Source organism: Triturus cristatus, chromosome 4_1, assembly GCF_964204655.1.
Source record: "Triturus cristatus chromosome 4_1, aTriCri1.1, whole genome shotgun sequence".
In the NCBI taxonomy this organism is placed as follows: domain Eukaryota; kingdom Metazoa; phylum Chordata; class Amphibia; order Caudata; family Salamandridae; genus Triturus; species Triturus cristatus.
Genome location: NC_140585.1, coordinates 106,588,604 through 106,606,504, shown reverse-complemented (window position 1 = coordinate 106,606,504; position 17,901 = coordinate 106,588,604). Strand labels below are relative to the sequence as shown.

The 17,901-nt window shown below is 44.4% G+C and overlaps 33 non-coding genes across 33 annotated transcripts; all 33 read left to right on the top strand.

The window, feature by feature from the left end:
- The first annotated feature begins 362 nt into the window (after nt 1-362).
- TRNAA-UGC (transfer RNA alanine (anticodon UGC)) lies at nt 363-434 on the top strand. The gene has a single exon. It is a non-coding gene; the product is annotated as a tRNA-Ala (tRNA).
- A 768-nt stretch (nt 435-1,202) lies between these two features.
- TRNAY-GUA (transfer RNA tyrosine (anticodon GUA)) lies at nt 1,203-1,288 on the top strand. Its single transcript is given in 2 exon segments — nt 1,203-1,239; nt 1,253-1,288. It is a non-coding gene; the product is annotated as a tRNA-Tyr (tRNA).
- Nucleotides 1,289-1,417: 129 nt separating this feature from the next.
- On the top strand, nt 1,418-1,489 carry TRNAA-CGC (transfer RNA alanine (anticodon CGC)). The gene has a single exon. It is a non-coding gene; the product is annotated as a tRNA-Ala (tRNA).
- Nucleotides 1,490-1,918: 429 nt separating this feature from the next.
- TRNAA-UGC (transfer RNA alanine (anticodon UGC)) lies at nt 1,919-1,990 on the top strand. The gene has a single exon. It is a non-coding gene; the product is annotated as a tRNA-Ala (tRNA).
- A 768-nt stretch (nt 1,991-2,758) lies between these two features.
- Nucleotides 2,759-2,844, top strand: TRNAY-GUA (transfer RNA tyrosine (anticodon GUA)). The gene is given in 2 exon segments: nt 2,759-2,795; nt 2,809-2,844. It is a non-coding gene; the product is annotated as a tRNA-Tyr (tRNA).
- Nucleotides 2,845-2,973: 129 nt separating this feature from the next.
- Nucleotides 2,974-3,045, top strand: TRNAA-CGC (transfer RNA alanine (anticodon CGC)). The gene has a single exon. It is a non-coding gene; the product is annotated as a tRNA-Ala (tRNA).
- A 429-nt stretch (nt 3,046-3,474) lies between these two features.
- Nucleotides 3,475-3,546, top strand: TRNAA-UGC (transfer RNA alanine (anticodon UGC)). Its single transcript has one exon. It is a non-coding gene; the product is annotated as a tRNA-Ala (tRNA).
- A 768-nt stretch (nt 3,547-4,314) lies between these two features.
- On the top strand, nt 4,315-4,400 carry TRNAY-GUA (transfer RNA tyrosine (anticodon GUA)). Its single transcript is given in 2 exon segments — nt 4,315-4,351; nt 4,365-4,400. It is a non-coding gene; the product is annotated as a tRNA-Tyr (tRNA).
- A 129-nt stretch (nt 4,401-4,529) lies between these two features.
- On the top strand, nt 4,530-4,601 carry TRNAA-CGC (transfer RNA alanine (anticodon CGC)). Its single transcript has one exon. It is a non-coding gene; the product is annotated as a tRNA-Ala (tRNA).
- Nucleotides 4,602-5,030: 429 nt separating this feature from the next.
- TRNAA-UGC (transfer RNA alanine (anticodon UGC)) lies at nt 5,031-5,102 on the top strand. Its single transcript has one exon. It is a non-coding gene; the product is annotated as a tRNA-Ala (tRNA).
- Nucleotides 5,103-5,870: 768 nt separating this feature from the next.
- On the top strand, nt 5,871-5,956 carry TRNAY-GUA (transfer RNA tyrosine (anticodon GUA)). The gene is given in 2 exon segments: nt 5,871-5,907; nt 5,921-5,956. It is a non-coding gene; the product is annotated as a tRNA-Tyr (tRNA).
- Nucleotides 5,957-6,085: 129 nt separating this feature from the next.
- TRNAA-CGC (transfer RNA alanine (anticodon CGC)) lies at nt 6,086-6,157 on the top strand. The gene has a single exon. It is a non-coding gene; the product is annotated as a tRNA-Ala (tRNA).
- Nucleotides 6,158-6,586: 429 nt separating this feature from the next.
- Nucleotides 6,587-6,658, top strand: TRNAA-UGC (transfer RNA alanine (anticodon UGC)). Its single transcript has one exon. It is a non-coding gene; the product is annotated as a tRNA-Ala (tRNA).
- A 768-nt stretch (nt 6,659-7,426) lies between these two features.
- On the top strand, nt 7,427-7,512 carry TRNAY-GUA (transfer RNA tyrosine (anticodon GUA)). Its single transcript is given in 2 exon segments — nt 7,427-7,463; nt 7,477-7,512. It is a non-coding gene; the product is annotated as a tRNA-Tyr (tRNA).
- Nucleotides 7,513-7,641: 129 nt separating this feature from the next.
- TRNAA-CGC (transfer RNA alanine (anticodon CGC)) lies at nt 7,642-7,713 on the top strand. Its single transcript has one exon. It is a non-coding gene; the product is annotated as a tRNA-Ala (tRNA).
- A 429-nt stretch (nt 7,714-8,142) lies between these two features.
- On the top strand, nt 8,143-8,214 carry TRNAA-UGC (transfer RNA alanine (anticodon UGC)). The gene has a single exon. It is a non-coding gene; the product is annotated as a tRNA-Ala (tRNA).
- A 768-nt stretch (nt 8,215-8,982) lies between these two features.
- TRNAY-GUA (transfer RNA tyrosine (anticodon GUA)) lies at nt 8,983-9,068 on the top strand. The gene is given in 2 exon segments: nt 8,983-9,019; nt 9,033-9,068. It is a non-coding gene; the product is annotated as a tRNA-Tyr (tRNA).
- A 129-nt stretch (nt 9,069-9,197) lies between these two features.
- On the top strand, nt 9,198-9,269 carry TRNAA-CGC (transfer RNA alanine (anticodon CGC)). The gene has a single exon. It is a non-coding gene; the product is annotated as a tRNA-Ala (tRNA).
- A 429-nt stretch (nt 9,270-9,698) lies between these two features.
- Nucleotides 9,699-9,770, top strand: TRNAA-UGC (transfer RNA alanine (anticodon UGC)). The gene has a single exon. It is a non-coding gene; the product is annotated as a tRNA-Ala (tRNA).
- Nucleotides 9,771-10,538: 768 nt separating this feature from the next.
- TRNAY-GUA (transfer RNA tyrosine (anticodon GUA)) lies at nt 10,539-10,624 on the top strand. The gene is given in 2 exon segments: nt 10,539-10,575; nt 10,589-10,624. It is a non-coding gene; the product is annotated as a tRNA-Tyr (tRNA).
- Nucleotides 10,625-10,753: 129 nt separating this feature from the next.
- Nucleotides 10,754-10,825, top strand: TRNAA-CGC (transfer RNA alanine (anticodon CGC)). The gene has a single exon. It is a non-coding gene; the product is annotated as a tRNA-Ala (tRNA).
- Nucleotides 10,826-11,254: 429 nt separating this feature from the next.
- On the top strand, nt 11,255-11,326 carry TRNAA-UGC (transfer RNA alanine (anticodon UGC)). The gene has a single exon. It is a non-coding gene; the product is annotated as a tRNA-Ala (tRNA).
- Nucleotides 11,327-12,094: 768 nt separating this feature from the next.
- On the top strand, nt 12,095-12,180 carry TRNAY-GUA (transfer RNA tyrosine (anticodon GUA)). The gene is given in 2 exon segments: nt 12,095-12,131; nt 12,145-12,180. It is a non-coding gene; the product is annotated as a tRNA-Tyr (tRNA).
- A 129-nt stretch (nt 12,181-12,309) lies between these two features.
- Nucleotides 12,310-12,381, top strand: TRNAA-CGC (transfer RNA alanine (anticodon CGC)). Its single transcript has one exon. It is a non-coding gene; the product is annotated as a tRNA-Ala (tRNA).
- A 429-nt stretch (nt 12,382-12,810) lies between these two features.
- On the top strand, nt 12,811-12,882 carry TRNAA-UGC (transfer RNA alanine (anticodon UGC)). The gene has a single exon. It is a non-coding gene; the product is annotated as a tRNA-Ala (tRNA).
- Nucleotides 12,883-13,650: 768 nt separating this feature from the next.
- Nucleotides 13,651-13,736, top strand: TRNAY-GUA (transfer RNA tyrosine (anticodon GUA)). The gene is given in 2 exon segments: nt 13,651-13,687; nt 13,701-13,736. It is a non-coding gene; the product is annotated as a tRNA-Tyr (tRNA).
- A 129-nt stretch (nt 13,737-13,865) lies between these two features.
- On the top strand, nt 13,866-13,937 carry TRNAA-CGC (transfer RNA alanine (anticodon CGC)). Its single transcript has one exon. It is a non-coding gene; the product is annotated as a tRNA-Ala (tRNA).
- A 429-nt stretch (nt 13,938-14,366) lies between these two features.
- TRNAA-UGC (transfer RNA alanine (anticodon UGC)) lies at nt 14,367-14,438 on the top strand. Its single transcript has one exon. It is a non-coding gene; the product is annotated as a tRNA-Ala (tRNA).
- A 768-nt stretch (nt 14,439-15,206) lies between these two features.
- Nucleotides 15,207-15,292, top strand: TRNAY-GUA (transfer RNA tyrosine (anticodon GUA)). The gene is given in 2 exon segments: nt 15,207-15,243; nt 15,257-15,292. It is a non-coding gene; the product is annotated as a tRNA-Tyr (tRNA).
- Nucleotides 15,293-15,421: 129 nt separating this feature from the next.
- Nucleotides 15,422-15,493, top strand: TRNAA-CGC (transfer RNA alanine (anticodon CGC)). Its single transcript has one exon. It is a non-coding gene; the product is annotated as a tRNA-Ala (tRNA).
- A 429-nt stretch (nt 15,494-15,922) lies between these two features.
- TRNAA-UGC (transfer RNA alanine (anticodon UGC)) lies at nt 15,923-15,994 on the top strand. Its single transcript has one exon. It is a non-coding gene; the product is annotated as a tRNA-Ala (tRNA).
- A 768-nt stretch (nt 15,995-16,762) lies between these two features.
- Nucleotides 16,763-16,848, top strand: TRNAY-GUA (transfer RNA tyrosine (anticodon GUA)). Its single transcript is given in 2 exon segments — nt 16,763-16,799; nt 16,813-16,848. It is a non-coding gene; the product is annotated as a tRNA-Tyr (tRNA).
- Nucleotides 16,849-16,977: 129 nt separating this feature from the next.
- On the top strand, nt 16,978-17,049 carry TRNAA-CGC (transfer RNA alanine (anticodon CGC)). The gene has a single exon. It is a non-coding gene; the product is annotated as a tRNA-Ala (tRNA).
- Nucleotides 17,050-17,901: the final 852 nt, after the last annotated feature.

Sequence of the window (17,901 nt, the reverse complement as noted above, 5' to 3'; positions counted from 1 at the left end):
TTTGTCATGCAGTTGGGGTGAGAGCCCCACTTAAATAGTCAGACATTTGCTTTGGAAAAATCTTTGAACTAAGCATAGTTTGCGCATTTCAAGAAAATCGGAGAATTTTGCATTCCAAAAGAAGGAAATAAATGCCCTCTCTGAGGATCGAACTCAGGACCTTCAGATTATGAGACTGACGCGCTGCCTACTGCGCTAAGAAGGCTGTATATAGGCATCTGTACATAAGACCATGAAGATCATCCAGGTACAAGGCTGAAGGATTTTCCTGACTGACATTGTATACTGCAGAGTCGAATGGGGTGATGTGGCCGTCGGTTCAATGCAGGGTTTCCAATCATACAGTCAAACCTTGCAGAAGTGGGGATGTAGCTCAGTGGTAGAGCGCATGCTTTGCATGTATGAGGCCCCGGGTTCAATCCCCGGCATCTCCAGACTTTTGCCATGCTTACCTTGGATTTTGGGCCGAAAGCTAGGCTGGCATCATGATGAAGGAAGAGATATGTCCTCCAACCGGGATGAGGACCCCGCTTAATCTGTCAGACGTTTGCCTTGAAAAATCCCATGAAGTGGGGCTATCTCATTTTTGATGATTATAGATCAAAAGAATCCTACTTGTTGAAGACATCAAAGTGATGATTCATCTTGACAACCATAATGCTTTGATGATAGAAATCTGTCGCATCTCTCTTGATCATTGGTAAGGGTTCTTCTTCTAAACCAGAGACTCTTTACAGTAGCTTTTAGAAAAACGGAATATTTTGTTTATCTCAATCACCTTCAATCTACAGATTTTTCCGTTCTCTTTCCTTTTGAAAATGCATCCAAAATGCACGTTCTTGATGCTGGGTGCGTAGTAATGACTCCCATAACTTTCTGTCATTTCTTTCATGGTTCCGCGCAGCCATCCATTTGCCACCAATGCTGCCCAAGGTCTTTGTATCAAAGTTCCTTTCCTTTCTGTAAAATTGAAATTTGGAGCACCCCTGCTTATCCCCAAGCCAAGACAGAACATGAACTTTGGTCTGAAATCCTCCTTTGGGGTGATAAGACGTACCTTACAGTGTGCTCTAAGAACTGGTGACTTTGAGAGGGAGCTGCAGGTAATGTTCATGATTTTCATCGATCTGCTCCTGATCCCCACCCCCACAACCTTTCTTGAGCGAGAGATAATTACAGCGCTGAAAGATACTTCAGCCACTCCTTCGATAGCTCAGTTGGTAGAGCGGAGGACTGTAGCATAAAGTCAGACATCCTTAGGTCGCTGGTTCAAATCCGGCTCGAAGGATTTTTTGCTTCGATTTCCATATCTTTCACTTTTATTCAAACAATACCTTCCATTGATTATGATCGAGACTTTGCAGTCCCTGGGTTTCAGGGATTCCTTGCATCCATCAAACAGCTCGAGTGCAAAAGTGGGGATGTAGCTCAGTGGTAGAGCGCATGCTTCGCATGTATGAGGTCCCGGGTTCAATCCCCGGCATCTCCAGGAGCCTCTGTTCCTTATCTTGGCTTTTTTCCAGAAGGCTAGCCTGCCATCATGCAGAAAGAAGAAGTTTGTCATGCAGTTGGGGTGAGAGCCCCACTTAAATAGTCAGACATTTGCTTTGGAAAAATCTTTGAACTAGGCATAGTTTGCGCATTTCAAGAAAATCGGAGAATTTTGCATTCCAAAAGAAGGAAATAAATGCCCTCTCTGAGGATCGAACTCAGGACCTTCAGATTATGAGACTGACGCGCTGCCTACTGCGCTAAGAAGGCTGTATATAGGCATCTGTACATAAGACCATGAAGATCATCCAGGTACAAGGCTGAAGGATTTTCCTGACTGACATTGTATACTGCAGAGTCGAATGGGGTGATGTGGCCGTCGGTTCAATGCAGGGTTTCCAATCATACAGTCAAACCTTGCAGAAGTGGGGATGTAGCTCAGTGGTAGAGCGCATGCTTTGCATGTATGAGGCCCCGGGTTCAATCCCCGGCATCTCCAGACTTTTGCCATGCTTACCTTGGATTTTGGGCCGAAAGCTAGGCTGGCATCATGATGAAGGAAGAGATATGTCCTCCAACCGGGATGAGGACCCCGCTTAATCTGTCAGACGTTTGCCTTGAAAAATCCCATGAAATGGGGCTATCTCATTTTTGATGATTATAGATCAAAAGAATCCTACTTGTTGAAGACATCAAAGTGATGATTCATCTTGACAACCATAATGCTTTGATGATAGAAATCTGTTGCATCTCTCTTGATCATTGGTAAGGGTTCTTCTTCTAAACCAGAGACTCTTTACAGTAGCTTTTAGAAAAACTGAATATTTTGTTTATCTCAATCACCTTCAATCTACAGATTTTTCCGTTCTCTTTCCTTTTGAAAATGCATCCAAAATGCACGTTCTTGATGCTGGGTGCGTAGTAATGACTCCCATAACTTTCTGTCATTTCTTTCATGGTTCCGCGCAGCCATCCATTTGCCACCAATGCTGCCCAAGGTCTTTGTATCAAAGTTCCTTTCCTTTCTGTAAAATTGAAATTTGGAGCACCCCTGCTTATCCCCAAGCCAAGACAGAACATGAACTTTGGTCTGAAATCCTCCTTTGGGGTGATAAGACGTACCTTACAGTGTGCTCTAAGAACTGGTGACTTTGAGAGGGAGCTGCAGGTAATGTTCATGATTTTCATCGATCTGCTCCTGATCCCCACCCCCACAACCTTTCTTGAGCGAGAGATAATTACAGCGCTGAAAGATACTTCAGCCACTCCTTCGATAGCTCAGTTGGTAGAGCGGAGGACTGTAGCATAAAGTCAGACATCCTTAGGTCGCTGGTTCAAATCCGGCTCGAAGGATTTTTTGCTTCGATTTCCATATATTTCACTTTTATTCAAACAATACCTTCCATTGATTATGATCGAGACTTTGCAGTCCCTGGGTTTCAGGGATTCCTTGCATCCATCAAACAGCTCGAGGGCAAAAGTGGGGATGTAGCTCAGTGGTAGAGCGCATGCTTCGCATGTATGAGGTCCCGGGTTCAATCCCCGGCATCTCCAGGAGCCTCTGTTCCTTATCTTGGCTTTTTTCCAGAAGGCTAGCCTGCCATCATGCAGAAAGAAGAAGTTTGTCATGCAGTTGGGGTGAGAGCCCCACTTAAATAGTCAGACATTTGCTTTGGAAAAATCTTTGAACTAGGCATAGTTTGCGCATTTCAAGAAAATCGGAGAATTTTGCATTCCAAAAGAAGGAAATAAATGCCCTCTCTGAGGATCGAACTCAGGATCTTCAGATTATGAGACTGACGCGCTGCCTACTGCGCTAAGAAGACTGTATATAGGCATCTGTACATAAGACCATGAAGATCATCCAGGTACAAGGCTGAAGGATTTTCCTGACTGACATTGTATACTGCAGAGTCGAATGGGGTGATGTGGCCGTCGGTTCAATGCAGGGTTTCCAATCATACAGTCAAACCTTGCAGAAGTGGGGATGTAGCTCAGTGGTAGAGCGCATGCTTTGCATGTATGAGGCCCCGGGTTCAATCCCCGGCATCTCCAGACTTTTGCCATGCTTACCTTGGATTTTGGGCCGAAAGCTAGGCTGGCATCATGATGAAGGAAGAGATATGTCCTCCAACCGGGATGAGGACCCCGCTTAATCTGTCAGACGTTTGCCTTGAAAAATCCCATGAAATGGGGCTATCTCATTTTTGATGATTATAGATCAAAAGAATCCTACTTGTTGAAGACATCAAAGTGATGATTCATCTTGACAACCATAATGCTTTGATGATAGAAATCTGTCGCATCTCTCTTGATCATTGGTAAGGGTTCTTCTTCTAAACCAGAGACTCTTTACAGTAGCTTTTAGAAAAACGGAATATTTTGTTTATCTCAATCACCTTCAATCTACAGATTTTTCCGTTCTCTTTCCTTTTGAAAATGCATCCAAAATGCACGTTCTTGATGCTGGGTGCGTAGTAATGACTCCCATAACTTTCTGTCATTTCTTTCATGGTTCCGCGCAGCCATCCATTTGCCACCAATGCTGCCCAAGGTCTTTGTATCAAAGTTCCTTTCCTTTCTGTAAAATTGAAATTTGGAGCACCCCTGCTTATCCCCAAGCCAAGACAGAACATGAACTTTGGTCTGAAATCCTCCTTTGGGGTGATAAGACGTACCTTACAGTGTGCTCTAAGAACTGGTGACTTTGAGAGGGAGCTGCAGGTAATGTTCATGATTTTCATCGATCTGCTCCTGATCCCCACCCCCACAACCTTTCTTGAGCGAGAGATAATTACAGCGCTGAAAGATACTTCAGCCACTCCTTCGATAGCTCAGTTGGTAGAGCGGAGGACTGTAGCATAAAGTCAGACATCCTTAGGTCGCTGGTTCAAATCCGGCTCGAAGGATTTTTTGCTTCGATTTCCATATATTTCACTTTTATTCAAACAATACCTTCCATTGATTATGATCGAGACTTTGCAGTCCCTGGGTTTCAGGGATTCCTTGCATCCATCAAACAGCTCGAGGGCAAAAGTGGGGATGTAGCTCAGTGGTAGAGCGCATGCTTCGCATGTATGAGGTCCCGGGTTCAATCCCCGGCATCTCCAGGAGCCTCTGTTCCTTATCTTGGCTTTTTTCCAGAAGGCTAGCCTGCCATCATGCAGAAAGAAGAAGTTTGTCATGCAGTTGGGGTGAGAGCCCCACTTAAATAGTCAGACATTTGCTTTGGAAAAATCTTTGAACTAGGCATAGTTTGCGCATTTCAAGAAAATCGGAGAATTTTGCATTCCAAAAGAAGGAAATAAATGCCCTCTCTGAGGATCGAACTCAGGACCTTCAGATTATGAGACTGACGCGCTGCCTACTGCGCTAAGAAGACTGTATATAGGCATCTGTACATAAGACCATGAAGATCATCCAGGTACAAGGCTGAAGGATTTTCCTGACTGACATTGTATACTGCAGAGTCGAATGGGGTGATGTGGCCGTCGGTTCAATGCAGGGTTTCCAATCATACAGTCAAACCTTGCAGAAGTGGGGATGTAGCTCAGTGGTAGAGCGCATGCTTTGCATGTATGAGGCCCCGGGTTCAATCCCCGGCATCTCCAGACTTTTGCCATGCTTACCTTGGATTTTGGGCCGAAAGCTAGGCTGGCATCATGATGAAGGAAGAGATATGTCCTCCAACCGGGATGAGGACCCCGCTTAATCTGTCAGACGTTTGCCTTGAAAAATCCCATGAAATGGGGCTATCTCATTTTTGATGATTATAGATCAAAAGAATCCTACTTGTTGAAGACATCAAAGTGATGATTCATCTTGACAACCATAATGCTTTGATGATAGAAATCTGTCGCATCTCTCTTGATCATTGGTAAGGGTTCTTCTTCTAAACCAGAGACTCTTTACAGTAGCTTTTAGAAAAACGGAATATTTTGTTTATCTCAATCACCTTCAATCTACAGATTTTTCCGTTCTCTTTCCTTTTGAAAATGCATCCAAAATGCACGTTCTTGATGCTGGGTGCGTAGTAATGACTCCCATAACTTTCTGTCATTTCTTTCATGGTTCCGCGCAGCCATCCATTTGCCACCAATGCTGCCCAAGGTCTTTGTATCAAAGTTCCTTTCCTTTCTGTAAAATTGAAATTTGGAGCACCCCTGCTTATCCCCAAGCCAAGACAGAACATGAACTTTGGTCTGAAATCCTCCTTTGGGGTGATAAGACGTACCTTACAGTGTGCTCTAAGAACTGGTGACTTTGAGAGGGAGCTGCAGGTAATGTTCATGATTTTCATCGATCTGCTCCTGATCCCCACCCCCACAACCTTTCTTGAGCGAGAGATAATTACAGCGCTGAAAGATACTTCAGCCACTCCTTCGATAGCTCAGTTGGTAGAGCGGAGGACTGTAGCATAAAGTCAGACATCCTTAGGTCGCTGGTTCAAATCCGGCTCGAAGGATTTTTTGCTTCGATTTCCATATCTTTCACTTTTATTCAAACAATACCTTCCATTGATTATGATCGAGACTTTGCAGTCCCTGGGTTTCAGGGATTCCTTGCATCCATCAAACAGCTCGAGTGCAAAAGTGGGGATGTAGCTCAGTGGTAGAGCGCATGCTTCGCATGTATGAGGTCCCGGGTTCAATCCCCGGCATCTCCAGGAGCCTCTGTTCCTTATCTTGGCTTTTTTCCAGAAGGCTAGCCTGCCATCATGCAGAAAGAAGAAGTTTGTCATGCAGTTGGGGTGAGAGCCCCACTTAAATAGTCAGACATTTGCTTTGGAAAAATCTTTGAACTAGGCATAGTTTGCGCATTTCAAGAAAATCGGAGAATTTTGCATTCCAAAAGAAGGAAATAAATGCCCTCTCTGAGGATCGAACTCAGGACCTTCAGATTATGAGACTGACGCGCTGCCTACTGCGCTAAGAAGGCTGTATATAGGCATCTGTACATAAGACCATGAAGATCATCCAGGTACAAGGCTGAAGGATTTTCCTGACTGACATTGTATACTGCAGAGTCGAATGGGGTGATGTGGCCGTCGGTTCAATGCAGGGTTTCCAATCATACAGTCAAACCTTGCAGAAGTGGGGATGTAGCTCAGTGGTAGAGCGCATGCTTTGCATGTATGAGGCCCCGGGTTCAATCCCCGGCATCTCCAGACTTTTGCCATGCTTACCTTGGATTTTGGGCCGAAAGCTAGGCTGGCATCATGATGAAGGAAGAGATATGTCCTCCAACCGGGATGAGGACCCCGCTTAATCTGTCAGACGTTTGCCTTGAAAAATCCCATGAAATGGGGCTATCTCATTTTTGATGATTATAGATCAAAAGAATCCTACTTGTTGAAGACATCAAAGTGATGATTCATCTTGACAACCATAATGCTTTGATGATAGAAATCTGTTGCATCTCTCTTGATCATTGGTAAGGGTTCTTCTTCTAAACCAGAGACTCTTTACAGTAGCTTTTAGAAAAACGGAATATTTTGTTTATCTCAATCACCTTCAATCTACAGATTTTTCCGTTCTCTTTCCTTTTGAAAATGCATCCAAAATGCACGTTCTTGATGCTGGGTGCGTAGTAATGACTCCCATAACTTTCTGTCATTTCTTTCATGGTTCCGCGCAGCCATCCATTTGCCACCAATGCTGCCCAAGGTCTTTGTATCAAAGTTCCTTTCCTTTCTGTAAAATTGAAATTTGGAGCACCCCTGCTTATCCCCAAGCCAAGACAGAACATGAACTTTGGTCTGAAATCCTCCTTTGGGGTGATAAGACGTACCTTACAGTGTGCTCTAAGAACTGGTGACTTTGAGAGGGAGCTGCAGGTAATGTTCATGATTTTCATCGATCTGCTCCTGATCCCCACCCCCACAACCTTTCTTGAGCGAGAGATAATTACAGCGCTGAAAGATACTTCAGCCACTCCTTCGATAGCTCAGTTGGTAGAGCGGAGGACTGTAGCATAAAGTCAGACATCCTTAGGTCGCTGGTTCAAATCCGGCTCGAAGGATTTTTTGCTTCGATTTCCATATATTTCACTTTTATTCAAACAATACCTTCCATTGATTATGATCGAGACTTTGCAGTCCCTGGGTTTCAGGGATTCCTTGCATCCATCAAACAGCTCGAGGGCAAAAGTGGGGATGTAGCTCAGTGGTAGAGCGCATGCTTCGCATGTATGAGGTCCCGGGTTCAATCCCCGGCATCTCCAGGAGCCTCTGTTCCTTATCTTGGCTTTTTTCCAGAAGGCTAGCCTGCCATCATGCAGAAAGAAGAAGTTTGTCATGCAGTTGGGGTGAGAGCCCCACTTAAATAGTCAGACATTTGCTTTGGAAAAATCTTTGAACTAGGCATAGTTTGCGCATTTCAAGAAAATCGGAGAATTTTGCATTCCAAAAGAAGGAAATAAATGCCCTCTCTGAGGATCGAACTCAGGACCTTCAGATTATGAGACTGACGCGCTGCCTACTGCGCTAAGAAGACTGTATATAGGCATCTGTACATAAGACCATGAAGATCATCCAGGTACAAGGCTGAAGGATTTTCCTGACTGACATTGTATACTGCAGAGTCGAATGGGGTGATGTGGCCGTCGGTTCAATGCAGGGTTTCCAATCATACAGTCAAACCTTGCAGAAGTGGGGATGTAGCTCAGTGGTAGAGCGCATGCTTTGCATGTATGAGGCCCCGGGTTCAATCCCCGGCATCTCCAGACTTTTGCCATGCTTACCTTGGATTTTGGGCCGAAAGCTAGGCTGGCATCATGATGAAGGAAGAGATATGTCCTCCAACCGGGATGAGGACCCCGCTTAATCTGTCAGACGTTTGCCTTGAAAAATCCCATGAAATGGGGCTATCTCATTTTTGATGATTATAGATCAAAAGAATCCTACTTGTTGAAGACATCAAAGTGATGATTCATCTTGACAACCATAATGCTTTGATGATAGAAATCTGTCGCATCTCTCTTGATCATTGGTAAGGGTTCTTCTTCTAAACCAGAGACTCTTTACAGTAGCTTTTAGAAAAACGGAATATTTTGTTTATCTCAATCACCTTCAATCTACAGATTTTTCCGTTCTCTTTCCTTTTGAAAATGCATCCAAAATGCACGTTCTTGATGCTGGGTGCGTAGTAATGACTCCCATAACTTTCTGTCATTTCTTTCATGGTTCCGCGCAGCCATCCATTTGCCACCAATGCTGCCCAAGGTCTTTGTATCAAAGTTCCTTTCCTTTCTGTAAAATTGAAATTTGGAGCACCCCTGCTTATCCCCAAGCCAAGACAGAACATGAACTTTGGTCTGAAATCCTCCTTTGGGGTGATAAGACGTACCTTACAGTGTGCTCTAAGAACTGGTGACTTTGAGAGGGAGCTGCAGGTAATGTTCATGATTTTCATCGATCTGCTCCTGATCCCCACCCCCACAACCTTTCTTGAGCGAGAGATAATTACAGCGCTGAAAGATACTTCAGCCACTCCTTCGATAGCTCAGTTGGTAGAGCGGAGGACTGTAGCATAAAGTCAGACATCCTTAGGTCGCTGGTTCAAATCCGGCTCGAAGGATTTTTTGCTTCGATTTCCATATATTTCACTTTTATTCAAACAATACCTTCCATTGATTATGATCGAGACTTTGCAGTCCCTGGGTTTCAGGGATTCCTTGCATCCATCAAACAGCTCGAGGGCAAAAGTGGGGATGTAGCTCAGTGGTAGAGCGCATGCTTCGCATGTATGAGGTCCCGGGTTCAATCCCCGGCATCTCCAGGAGCCTCTGTTCCTTATCTTGGCTTTTTTCCAGAAGGCTAGCCTGCCATCATGCAGAAAGAAGAAGTTTGTCATGCAGTTGGGGTGAGAGCCCCACTTAAATAGTCAGACATTTGCTTTGGAAAAATCTTTGAACTAGGCATAGTTTGCGCATTTCAAGAAAATCGGAGAATTTTGCATTCCAAAAGAAGGAAATAAATGCCCTCTCTGAGGATCGAACTCAGGACCTTCAGATTATGAGACTGACGCGCTGCCTACTGCGCTAAGAAGACTGTATATAGGCATCTGTACATAAGACCATGAAGATCATCCAGGTACAAGGCTGAAGGATTTTCCTGACTGACATTGTATACTGCAGAGTCGAATGGGGTGATGTGGCCGTCGGTTCAATGCAGGGTTTCCAATCATACAGTCAAACCTTGCAGAAGTGGGGATGTAGCTCAGTGGTAGAGCGCATGCTTTGCATGTATGAGGCCCCGGGTTCAATCCCCGGCATCTCCAGACTTTTGCCATGCTTACCTTGGATTTTGGGCCGAAAGCTAGGCTGGCATCATGATGAAGGAAGAGATATGTCCTCCAACCGGGATGAGGACCCCGCTTAATCTGTCAGACGTTTGCCTTGAAAAATCCCATGAAATGGGGCTATCTCATTTTTGATGATTATAGATCAAAAGAATCCTACTTGTTGAAGACATCAAAGTGATGATTCATCTTGACAACCATAATGCTTTGATGATAGAAATCTGTCGCATCTCTCTTGATCATTGGTAAGGGTTCTTCTTCTAAACCAGAGACTCTTTACAGTAGCTTTTAGAAAAACGGAATATTTTGTTTATCTCAATCACCTTCAATCTACAGATTTTTCCGTTCTCTTTCCTTTTGAAAATGCATCCAAAATGCACGTTCTTGATGCTGGGTGCGTAGTAATGACTCCCATAACTTTCTGTCATTTCTTTCATGGTTCCGCGCAGCCATCCATTTGCCACCAATGCTGCCCAAGGTCTTTGTATCAAAGTTCCTTTCCTTTCTGTAAAATTGAAATTTGGAGCACCCCTGCTTATCCCCAAGCCAAGACAGAACATGAACTTTGGTCTGAAATCCTCCTTTGGGGTGATAAGACGTACCTTACAGTGTGCTCTAAGAACTGGTGACTTTGAGAGGGAGCTGCAGGTAATGTTCATGATTTTCATCGATCTGCTCCTGATCCCCACCCCCACAACCTTTCTTGAGCGAGAGATAATTACAGCGCTGAAAGATACTTCAGCCACTCCTTCGATAGCTCAGTTGGTAGAGCGGAGGACTGTAGCATAAAGTCAGACATCCTTAGGTCGCTGGTTCAAATCCGGCTCGAAGGATTTTTTGCTTCGATTTCCATATCTTTCACTTTTATTCAAACAATACCTTCCATTGATTATGATCGAGACTTTGCAGTCCCTGGGTTTCAGGGATTCCTTGCATCCATCAAACAGCTCGAGTGCAAAAGTGGGGATGTAGCTCAGTGGTAGAGCGCATGCTTCGCATGTATGAGGTCCCGGGTTCAATCCCCGGCATCTCCAGGAGCCTCTGTTCCTTATCTTGGCTTTTTTCCAGAAGGCTAGCCTGCCATCATGCAGAAAGAAGAAGTTTGTCATGCAGTTGGGGTGAGAGCCCCACTTAAATAGTCAGACATTTGCTTTGGAAAAATCTTTGAACTAGGCATAGTTTGCGCATTTCAAGAAAATCGGAGAATTTTGCATTCCAAAAGAAGGAAATAAATGCCCTCTCTGAGGATCGAACTCAGGACCTTCAGATTATGAGACTGACGCGCTGCCTACTGCGCTAAGAAGACTGTATATAGGCATCTGTACATAAGACCATGAAGATCATCCAGGTACAAGGCTGAAGGATTTTCCTGACTGACATTGTATACTGCAGAGTCGAATGGGGTGATGTGGCCGTCGGTTCAATGCAGGGTTTCCAATCATACAGTCAAACCTTGCAGAAGTGGGGATGTAGCTCAGTGGTAGAGCGCATGCTTTGCATGTATGAGGCCCCGGGTTCAATCCCCGGCATCTCCAGACTTTTGCCATGCTTACCTTGGATTTTGGGCCGAAAGCTAGGCTGGCATCATGATGAAGGAAGAGATATGTCCTCCAACCGGGATGAGGACCCCGCTTAATCTGTCAGACGTTTGCCTTGAAAAATCCCATGAAATGGGGCTATCTCATTTTTGATGATTATAGATCAAAAGAATCCTACTTGTTGAAGACATCAAAGTGATGATTCATCTTGACAACCATAATGCTTTGATGATAGAAATCTGTCGCATCTCTCTTGATCATTGGTAAGGGTTCTTCTTCTAAACCAGAGACTCTTTACAGTAGCTTTTAGAAAAACGGAATATTTTGTTTATCTCAATCACCTTCAATCTACAGATTTTTCCGTTCTCTTTCCTTTTGAAAATGCATCCAAAATGCACGTTCTTGATGCTGGGTGCGTAGTAATGACTCCCATAACTTTCTGTCATTTCTTTCATGGTTCCGCGCAGCCATCCATTTGCCACCAATGCTGCCCAAGGTCTTTGTATCAAAGTTCCTTTCCTTTCTGTAAAATTGAAATTTGGAGCACCCCTGCTTATCCCCAAGCCAAGACAGAACATGAACTTTGGTCTGAAATCCTCCTTTGGGGTGATAAGACGTACCTTACAGTGTGCTCTAAGAACTGGTGACTTTGAGAGGGAGCTGCAGGTAATGTTCATGATTTTCATCGATCTGCTCCTGATCCCCACCCCCACAACCTTTCTTGAGCGAGAGATAATTACAGCGCTGAAAGATACTTCAGCCACTCCTTCGATAGCTCAGTTGGTAGAGCGGAGGACTGTAGCATAAAGTCAGACATCCTTAGGTCGCTGGTTCAAATCCGGCTCGAAGGATTTTTTGCTTCGATTTCCATATCTTTCACTTTTATTCAAACAATACCTTCCATTGATTATGATCGAGACTTTGCAGTCCCTGGGTTTCAGGGATTCCTTGCATCCATCAAACAGCTCGAGTGCAAAAGTGGGGATGTAGCTCAGTGGTAGAGCGCATGCTTCGCATGTATGAGGTCCCGGGTTCAATCCCCGGCATCTCCAGGAGCCTCTGTTCCTTATCTTGGCTTTTTTCCAGAAGGCTAGCCTGCCATCATGCAGAAAGAAGAAGTTTGTCATGCAGTTGGGGTGAGAGCCCCACTTAAATAGTCAGACATTTGCTTTGGAAAAATCTTTGAACTAGGCATAGTTTGCGCATTTCAAGAAAATCGGAGAATTTTGCATTCCAAAAGAAGGAAATAAATGCCCTCTCTGAGGATCGAACTCAGGACCTTCAGATTATGAGACTGACGCGCTGCCTACTGCGCTAAGAAGGCTGTATATAGGCATCTGTACATAAGACCATGAAGATCATCCAGGTACAAGGCTGAAGGATTTTCCTGACTGACATTGTATACTGCAGAGTCGAATGGGGTGATGTGGCCGTCGGTTCAATGCAGGGTTTCCAATCATACAGTCAAACCTTGCAGAAGTGGGGATGTAGCTCAGTGGTAGAGCGCATGCTTTGCATGTATGAGGCCCCGGGTTCAATCCCCGGCATCTCCAGACTTTTGCCATGCTTACCTTGGATTTTGGGCCGAAAGCTAGGCTGGCATCATGATGAAGGAAGAGATATGTCCTCCAACCGGGATGAGGACCCCGCTTAATCTGTCAGACGTTTGCCTTGAAAAATCCCATGAAATGGGGCTATCTCATTTTTGATGATTATAGATCAAAAGAATCCTACTTGTTGAAGACATCAAAGTGATGATTCATCTTGACAACCATAATGCTTTGATGATAGAAATCTGTTGCATCTCTCTTGATCATTGGTAAGGGTTCTTCTTCTAAACCAGAGACTCTTTACAGTAGCTTTTAGAAAAACGGAATATTTTGTTTATCTCAATCACCTTCAATCTACAGATTTTTCCGTTCTCTTTCCTTTTGAAAATGCATCCAAAATGCACGTTCTTGATGCTGGGTGCGTAGTAATGACTCCCATAACTTTCTGTCATTTCTTTCATGGTTCCGCGCAGCCATCCATTTGCCACCAATGCTGCCCAAGGTCTTTGTATCAAAGTTCCTTTCCTTTCTGTAAAATTGAAATTTGGAGCACCCCTGCTTATCCCCAAGCCAAGACAGAACATGAACTTTGGTCTGAAATCCTCCTTTGGGGTGATAAGACGTACCTTACAGTGTGCTCTAAGAACTGGTGACTTTGAGAGGGAGCTGCAGGTAATGTTCATGATTTTCATCGATCTGCTCCTGATCCCCACCCCCACAACCTTTCTTGAGCGAGAGATAATTACAGCGCTGAAAGATACTTCAGCCACTCCTTCGATAGCTCAGTTGGTAGAGCGGAGGACTGTAGCATAAAGTCAGACATCCTTAGGTCGCTGGTTCAAATCCGGCTCGAAGGATTTTTTGCTTCGATTTCCATATATTTCACTTTTATTCAAACAATACCTTCCATTGATTATGATCGAGACTTTGCAGTCCCTGGGTTTCAGGGATTCCTTGCATCCATCAAACAGCTCGAGGGCAAAAGTGGGGATGTAGCTCAGTGGTAGAGCGCATGCTTCGCATGTATGAGGTCCCGGGTTCAATCCCCGGCATCTCCAGGAGCCTCTGTTCCTTATCTTGGCTTTTTTCCAGAAGGCTAGCCTGCCATCATGCAGAAAGAAGAAGTTTGTCATGCAGTTGGGGTGAGAGCCCCACTTAAATAGTCAGACATTTGCTTTGGAAAAATCTTTGAACTAGGCATAGTTTGCGCATTTCAAGAAAATCGGAGAATTTTGCATTCCAAAAGAAGGAAATAAATGCCCTCTCTGAGGATCGAACTCAGGACCTTCAGATTATGAGACTGACGCGCTGCCTACTGCGCTAAGAAGACTGTATATAGGCATCTGTACATAAGACCATGAAGATCATCCAGGTACAAGGCTGAAGGATTTTCCTGACTGACATTGTATACTGCAGAGTCGAATGGGGTGATGTGGCCGTCGGTTCAATGCAGGGTTTCCAATCATACAGTCAAACCTTGCAGAAGTGGGGATGTAGCTCAGTGGTAGAGCGCATGCTTTGCATGTATGAGGCCCCGGGTTCAATCCCCGGCATCTCCAGACTTTTGCCATGCTTACCTTGGATTTTGGGCCGAAAGCTAGGCTGGCATCATGATGAAGGAAGAGATATGTCCTCCAACCGGGATGAGGACCCCGCTTAATCTGTCAGACGTTTGCCTTGAAAAATCCCATGAAATGGGGCTATCTCATTTTTGATGATTATAGATCAAAAGAATCCTACTTGTTGAAGACATCAAAGTGATGATTCATCTTGACAACCATAATGCTTTGATGATAGAAATCTGTCGCATCTCTCTTGATCATTGGTAAGGGTTCTTCTTCTAAACCAGAGACTCTTTACAGTAGCTTTTAGAAAAACGGAATATTTTGTTTATCTCAATCACCTTCAATCTACAGATTTTTCCGTTCTCTTTCCTTTTGAAAATGCATCCAAAATGCACGTTCTTGATGCTGGGTGCGTAGTAATGACTCCCATAACTTTCTGTCATTTCTTTCATGGTTCCGCGCAGCCATCCATTTGCCACCAATGCTGCCCAAGGTCTTTGTATCAAAGTTCCTTTCCTTTCTGTAAAATTGAAATTTGGAGCACCCCTGCTTATCCCCAAGCCAAGACAGAACATGAACTTTGGTCTGAAATCCTCCTTTGGGGTGATAAGACGTACCTTACAGTGTGCTCTAAGAACTGGTGACTTTGAGAGGGAGCTGCAGGTAATGTTCATGATTTTCATCGATCTGCTCCTGATCCCCACCCCCACAACCTTTCTTGAGCGAGAGATAATTACAGCGCTGAAAGATACTTCAGCCACTCCTTCGATAGCTCAGTTGGTAGAGCGGAGGACTGTAGCATAAAGTCAGACATCCTTAGGTCGCTGGTTCAAATCCGGCTCGAAGGATTTTTTGCTTCGATTTCCATATATTTCACTTTTATTCAAACAATACCTTCCATTGATTATGATCGAGACTTTGCAGTCCCTGGGTTTCAGGGATTCCTTGCATCCATCAAACAGCTCGAGGGCAAAAGTGGGGATGTAGCTCAGTGGTAGAGCGCATGCTTCGCATGTATGAGGTCCCGGGTTCAATCCCCGGCATCTCCAGGAGCCTCTGTTCCTTATCTTGGCTTTTTTCCAGAAGGCTAGCCTGCCATCATGCAGAAAGAAGAAGTTTGTCATGCAGTTGGGGTGAGAGCCCCACTTAAATAGTCAGACATTTGCTTTGGAAAAATCTTTGAACTAGGCATAGTTTGCGCATTTCAAGAAAATCGGAGAATTTTGCATTCCAAAAGAAGGAAATAAATGCCCTCTCTGAGGATCGAACTCAGGACCTTCAGATTATGAGACTGACGCGCTGCCTACTGCGCTAAGAAGACTGTATATAGGCATCTGTACATAAGACCATGAAGATCATCCAGGTACAAGGCTGAAGGATTTTCCTGACTGACATTGTATACTGCAGAGTCGAATGGGGTGATGTGGCCGTCGGTTCAATGCAGGGTTTCCAATCATACAGTCAAACCTTGCAGAAGTGGGGATGTAGCTCAGTGGTAGAGCGCATGCTTTGCATGTATGAGGCCCCGGGTTCAATCCCCGGCATCTCCAGACTTTTGCCATGCTTACCTTGGATTTTGGGCCGAAAGCTAGGCTGGCATCATGATGAAGGAAGAGATATGTCCTCCAACCGGGATGAGGACCCCGCTTAATCTGTCAGACGTTTGCCTTGAAAAATCCCATGAAATGGGGCTATCTCATTTTTGATGATTATAGATCAAAAGAATCCTACTTGTTGAAGACATCAAAGTGATGATTCATCTTGACAACCATAATGCTTTGATGATAGAAATCTGTCGCATCTCTCTTGATCATTGGTAAGGGTTCTTCTTCTAAACCAGAGACTCTTTACAGTAGCTTTTAGAAAAACGGAATATTTTGTTTATCTCAATCACCTTCAATCTACAGATTTTTCCGTTCTCTTTCCTTTTGAAAATGCATCCAAAATGCACGTTCTTGATGCTGGGTGCGTAGTAATGACTCCCATAACTTTCTGTCATTTCTTTCATGGTTCCGCGCAGCCATCCATTTGCCACCAATGCTGCCCAAGGTCTTTGTATCAAAGTTCCTTTCCTTTCTGTAAAATTGAAATTTGGAGCACCCCTGCTTATCCCCAAGCCAAGACAGAACATGAACTTTGGTCTGAAATCCTCCTTTGGGGTGATAAGACGTACCTTACAGTGTGCTCTAAGAACTGGTGACTTTGAGAGGGAGCTGCAGGTAATGTTCATGATTTTCATCGATCTGCTCCTGATCCCCACCCCCACAACCTTTCTTGAGCGAGAGATAATTACAGCGCTGAAAGATACTTCAGCCACTCCTTCGATAGCTCAGTTGGTAGAGCGGAGGACTGTAGCATAAAGTCAGACATCCTTAGGTCGCTGGTTCAAATCCGGCTCGAAGGATTTTTTGCTTCGATTTCCATATATTTCACTTTTATTCAAACAATACCTTCCATTGATTATGATCGAGACTTTGCAGTCCCTGGGTTTCAGGGATTCCTTGCATCCATCAAACAGCTCGAGGGCAAAAGTGGGGATGTAGCTCAGTGGTAGAGCGCATGCTTCGCATGTATGAGGTCCCGGGTTCAATCCCCGGCATCTCCAGGAGCCTCTGTTCCTTATCTTGGCTTTTTTCCAGAAGGCTAGCCTGCCATCATGCAGAAAGAAGAAGTTTGTCATGCAGTTGGGGTGAGAGCCCCACTTAAATAGTCAGACATTTGCTTTGGAAAAATCTTTGAACTAGGCATAGTTTGCGCATTTCAAGAAAATCGGAGAATTTTGCATTCCAAAAGAAGGAAATAAATGCCCTCTCTGAGGATCGAACTCAGGACCTTCAGATTATGAGACTGACGCGCTGCCTACTGCGCTAAGAAGGCTGTATATAGGCATCTGTACATAAGACCATGAAGATCATCCAGGTACAAGGCTGAAGGATTTTCCTGACTGACATTGTATACTGCAGAGTCGAATGGGGTGATGTGGCCGTCGGTTCAATGCAGGGTTTCCAATCATACAGTCAAACCTTGCAGAAGTGGGGATGTAGCTCAGTGGTAGAGCGCATGCTTTGCATGTATGAGGCCCCGGGTTCAATCCCGGCATCTCCAGACTTTTGCCATGCTTACCTTGGATTTTGGGCCGAAAGCTAGGCTGGCATCATGATGAAGGAAGAGATATGTCCTCCAACCGGGATGAGGACCCCGCTTAATCTGTCAGACGTTTGCCTTGAAAAATCCCATGAAGTGGGGCTATCTCATTTTTGATGATTATAGATCAAAAGAATCCTACTTGTTGAAGACATCAAAGTGATGATTCATCTTGACAACCATAATGCTTTGATGATAGAAATCTGTCGCATCTCTCTTGATCATTGGTAAGGGTTCTTCTTCTAAACCAGAGACTCTTTACAGTAGCTTTTAGAAAAACGGAATATTTTGTTTATCTCAATCACCTTCAATC